The sequence below is a fragment of the Solanum stenotomum genome, chromosome 3 (assembly GCF_019186545.1).
Source record: "Solanum stenotomum isolate F172 chromosome 3, ASM1918654v1, whole genome shotgun sequence".
NCBI lineage: Eukaryota > Viridiplantae > Streptophyta > Magnoliopsida > Solanales > Solanaceae > Solanum > Solanum stenotomum.
The window spans coordinates 58,452,232-58,458,168 of record NC_064284.1 but is presented as its reverse complement, the minus strand read 5'-3'; the positions used below and the strand labels follow the sequence as shown (position 1 = coordinate 58,458,168).

The following is a 5,937-nucleotide window of genomic DNA, read 5'->3' as shown; positions in this document are numbered from 1 at the left end:
AATATAGATAAATCGTTAGTATTATATTAAAAAATGTCAGGAATAGAACTAGCCCCGAGAAGTAAAATATTCACAGCTAGATGTAAAAACTTCTATGTTTAACGACAAAACATAAAATAACAGCAAAAAGTAAAATAAATAAAATAAAAATAGAAGATCCTTTTGAAAGAATAGTCACAGTCATAGACAAGAATGACTATAGTTATAATGAAATTGACAAAGAAGAAGATTTAGAAATAGTAAAAGAAAGATTAAGTAAATCAAAAAGAATAATAATGAACTGTGAAATATCACAAATCTCATAAAAAATGAGTATCTCAAGAAGAATAGATAAAACTCTACAAAAATCAATGAAAGAAGAAATAAAACCACATCATTAGTACATAATGGGAATAATGGAACAACGAAAATATTTAATATTAATAGATACAGAACGAGAAGAAAAATATATTACGAGAGAATTAGTGACGGAAGATGAAATAATAATTATTGAGCAATCATGCCCCGAATTACCAAAAGCATTAATGTATACCGAAGAAACTACAAAAAAGGAAATAATCATTGGAGGAGTACCAATAGTGCTAAAATTTAAAATATACCAAGGAGATGAAAATATCATTTTAGGAATAAAATAGCTAGAACAAGTAAAACCATATAATCTAGAAGACAAACAGTTAACAATAAATTATCAAAATAAAAGAGTAATAATAAAAACAACCTTAGTATAAATTATACATACTTGCAAAGATAATAATAGAGGGATATTACAACAGATATTATACACCAATGATAGATACGGGAGCAGAAGTTAATATATGTAAATACAATTGTTTACCAAAAGATAAATGGGAAAAATTAAAAGATAGTAGTAACAGAATTTAATAATGAAGGAAGCATGGTCACATATAAGACAAAAAATATAAAAGTACAAATATGGATAAGATACTAACTATAGAGGAAATATATAACTTTGAATTAACTACAAAAAATATGTTATTAGGAATGCCATTTTTAGAAAAATTATACCCACATATAATAACAAAAACACACTGGTGGTTTACAACACCGTGTAAACAAAAAATAGGAGCAAAGAGAGTAAATAATAAAAAACGAAAAACAACAGAATGGATAAAAGGAAGTGAAACAATTACACAAAAATTAGAAAATATAAAAGAAGAAGACCCTAAAATAGAATTAATTATATTCTCTATAGATAAAATAAAAAATAATCCAAGATAAGTTAGAATTATTATATAGCGAGGATCCTTTACAAGGATGGGAGAAACATAAAACAAAAATAAAAATTGAGCTAATTGATAATAATAGTATAATAACCCAAAAACCATTAAAGTATAATTTTAATGATTTAACCGAATTTAAGATACATATAAATGATTTACTAGAAAAAAGGATATATACAAGAAAGCAATAGTAAGCACACAAGCCCGTCATTTATCGTAAATAAACATAGTGAACAAAAAAGAGGAAAAAGCAGAATGGTTATAGATTATAGAAATTTAAATGCAAAAACTAAAATATATAATTATCTGATACCAAATAAAATACTAAAGATAAGACAAATACAAGGATATAATTATTTTAGCAAATTTGATTGTAAATCAGGATTTTATCACTTAAAATTAGAAGAAGAATCTAAAAAACTAACAGCATTCACTGTACCACAAAGATTCTATGAATGGAATGTATTACCATTTGGATATAAAAATGCACCAGGTAGATATCAACGCTTTATGGATAACTACTTTAAATAATTAGAAAATTGTGTAGTATATATTGATGATATATTACTATATTCTAAAACCAAGATGAACACATAAGATTATTAGAAAAACTCATACATATTATAGAATATTCAGGCATAAATCTAAGTAAAAAAAAAGCAGACATAATGAAAAATCAAATATAATTTTTAGGAATACATATAGAAAAAAAATGGAATAAAAATGCAAATACATATAGTACAAACAATAATTAACTCAAATAAACTACTAGATACGAAAAAGAAATTACAATCATTTCTAGGACTAGTAAATCAAGTAAGAGAATATATACCAAAATTAGCAAAGAATTTAAAATCATTACAACAAAAATTAAAGAAAGATGTAGAATAACAGTTTGATAAGAAAGACCAAACACAAATACAAAAAATAAAATTATTATGTAAGAACCTACCTAAACTATCTTTTCCGAATGAAAATAAAAAATTTACTTATATAGTAGAATCAGATGCCAGTGAAAAAAGTTATGGAGGAGTATTAAAATATTGGTATGGAGAAGGAAAAATAGAACATCATTGTAGATATTATCCTGGAACATTTACTAATGCAGAAATAAGATGGAAAATAAATAGGAAAAAATTATATTCGGTATATAAATGTTTATTATCATTTGAACCATATATTGTATATAACGAATTTATTATAAGAACAGATAATACACAAGTAAAATGGTGGCTAACAAGAAAAATACAAGATTCGGTAGCAACAAAAGAAATAAGGAGATTAATATTAAATATATTAAATTTTACATTTACAATTGAAGTAATAAAAACTTATAAGAATATTATTACAGATTATCTATAACGACAAAGCTACTCAGACTGAGACTGAGGAAGAAGATACAATTGAAAAGATACTCAAAGTCATTACTACACTTTGTACAAAAGTGGATAGTATGGATAACGAGATACAAAAGTTAAAGACTAATGAATATAATCTGAAGTCTAAAGCTAGTCAGCAGCATGACTATAAAAATGCGGAGCTACATCGATCGAAAGACGGAAAAAACCCAGAGCTAAAGGAGACGATTGGAAACTCCTTAAAACCCATAATGTTTGTTTAAATACAGTTGTAGGTACAAGCAAACAAGTTAGTGATAAACAACATAAAAATGCGAACCTAAACCAGCTATTCGAAAAACCATTTACCCAAAGGACACTTAGACACATGTCTATGGAACCACAAACATCTACATACGCAGATAGTTTACAAAACCAAAATGAGAAAAAGACATATAACTACATCACACGAACCTATATCGAAAATATACACAAAATTCAAACTTATTTAAACCTTAACCCCAGATCAACTACAAAAGAACCAAGCCAGGATTAGTTGACACAAAAGTTACAAGGATATAACAAGCTAATTGCACGGCCAAAAACTAACGCTAATTTAGTAAGAACATGTTACAACTATGGACTGTTGAATACCGTATACACATACGACGGAGAAGAAGTTAGTGGAATACCAGAACTACACAAGACATTCATCACATACAAAAGAGTTACAAAAGGAAATTTATTTTATATAAAATTTTATACAGCACCAGCGGAGATATTATACGAGGAAATAAAACCTCCAATACATGTTATCAAGATAAGACTAACTAAAGATATGATTATACCCGAGGACATCGGACAACAAGAAGAGATATGCAAAATAGAGATACCAAGTTTTTATGCCAACAAAAGAATAATTGGTATATCAACTATTATACAAGAATTAACAAACAATTATTTAAACGAAAATGCGATATAGAGTTATTACTCGAGAGATCAATTAATGATATATTCAAATTCAAGAGAACTACGAAGAACAGATATGGATGAAGTCCAACGATGTATCTTATCATTATTAAAACCAGAGGAACGACCTACGACAAGAGCACTAAAAATAGAATTTATTTCAACAGAGTTATTAACCAGATATTGCAAACTAATTGGACACAAATAACCTGATCACATATGTTCAAAGTGTAATGGAGAAGATAACATAGTTCCAGATGTCCAGCTGGAATAATCAACGAGGAAAAGAAAAAAAAAACAAGAAGGAGAAGATAAAAAGATAAGAACGGAAAAAGTTATGTAAGTAAAATAATGTAAAATAGTTGCAAAGTTATAAAGTAGTCAAATAAGTACGTAGATAAGATGTAAAAAGTTAAAAAGTCATAAAAAGAATAGTGTATAGTTTGGTGTGTGTGTCATAAAGTAGGTATGTGTCTTAAAAATTGTGTGTAAATAATGATAAGTGTATATGTACATTATTTGCACACTATTTTTAAGACACATACCTACTTTATGACACACACACCAAACTATACACTATTCTTTTTATGACATTTTGACTTTTTACATCTGTCCATTACTATTTACTACTATTCATGATTACTATTTACTATTATTCATGAATAGTTCTTATTTTGTCTATCACTATCCTATTTACGATTTAAAACAAGTTAGGAAGTTTTTATAAGATTAAAAATAACTTAAATTAAATTTATAATGACTTTGAATAAATTTAAAACCAAAAGTATTAATGAGGAACTTCACATCAATAGGAAGAATCTCAAGCCAATCCAAACGGTTTCTAAAAAAATTGTAAGACTTCTTAAATTTACATTCATTGATTCTTTCACCGATCTTCTTTGTTTTTTCTAATTTGCATTTACTATTTAAAAAACAATCGCTATTTATTGAAGAAAAATTAACAATATTGTACGCTGACTGTTTATACCAATATATTTCTTTATTTTGTGAGATATGATCACAAAACAAAGAAAAATGTTAATAATAATCATCCCACTTGCAATATTAATGTAATTTTCTTCTTTTAACAGGTAGTGATTATTTTAAAAATAATAAACACAAATGAAGAAAAAATACAAGATAGATGAAAAGGTTCAATTAACATAAATCCAAATTTGAGTAAACTTTTCTAAAAATCCACAAAAATATAAAGGCATTATAAAACTACTTCAAAAAAACAACATTTGACACTCATTACAATCAAGAATGAAATATTTATACACTAATTAGACTTGTTATTTAATTTTAAATTTATTACATTTACTAATTTTAAAAGAAATGTTTATTAGTTCAAGCTCACAAAACTTCAATTTGCTTTTCATATTCAAACACAAAATTAACATTAAAATTTAATAGTGATACTCTTATTCAAATTAATTGAAAGAAACGAAGTAATAAAAACTTTGTTGTAGTTTTAGTTATAAATTAAGAAACAATACAAAAAAAGGATAAAACTAATGGTATACATCAAGGAGAAAATCATAAACGTAATTAAGCAATAATTGCGGTCAGAGTTCAAACTTCAAAAGTAGAAAAAGAAAAAACAAAGTGGCTCAAAAGTGCTTGAAAACAATCATAGCTACCTCTCAATTAAAATTAAATGAAAGGTACCTCAACTATTTGAGAGATTTTATAATTTCTCATCATTGCCACATTACTCAAAAGAAAAAATTAGTCATTAAAAGAAAAAAAGGAATGATGATATCACCAATGTAATGCAACGGATGGATAGAGTTGTTTCTGACTTATTCAAATTCTTTTTTAATTAAAGATCTCAATTTTGAGACCTGAGTAAAGAATAATCTATGAAAGAGCTCATGTATCCAAATGAATTAACGCAACACAAATCTAAATCAATCAATCTCCAATGTAAATATTGAACACAGATGAAAATAAATAAAAAAATAAAATAGGAATGATGGTTAAATCCAACTTGGAAAATTCATTTAAAAAAAAAGTGGAAAAAATGGTTAAGCGAATTCCTCTCAGACAAATGCCTCGAATTGTCCTCACGATTTAAAAGAATGGATTTCAGACTCGTCATCTTAGTTTGTTCATCACAGAGGAAAACAAAAACACAACAATACAATCAATGATGATTTATCAGATAAAAATGAAGAAAATAAAAGTGAAAGTATATATCAAATATTGAAGAAGAATGATTGCTCTATAATTAGTATATCATATCATAGAGATAATGATCGATTGATTTCTGCAGATATAGTGTTAAAAAAAGGGTGAGATGCAACAGCCTGAGGAACCAGTTTGTACTTATAGGCATGAGTTACTTTAGGGTTTAGATTTTGGGCTTTCTATAATGAATCATTTGG

The 5,937-nt window shown here is 26.5% G+C and overlaps 1 non-coding gene across 1 annotated transcript; it reads right to left on the bottom strand.

The window, feature by feature from the left end:
- Nucleotides 1-5,587: 5,587 nt before the first annotated feature.
- LOC125861064 (small nucleolar RNA SNOR75) lies at nt 5,588-5,673 on the bottom strand. Its single transcript, XR_007445934.1, has one exon. It is a non-coding gene; the product is annotated as a small nucleolar RNA SNOR75 (small nucleolar RNA).
- Nucleotides 5,674-5,937: the final 264 nt, after the last annotated feature.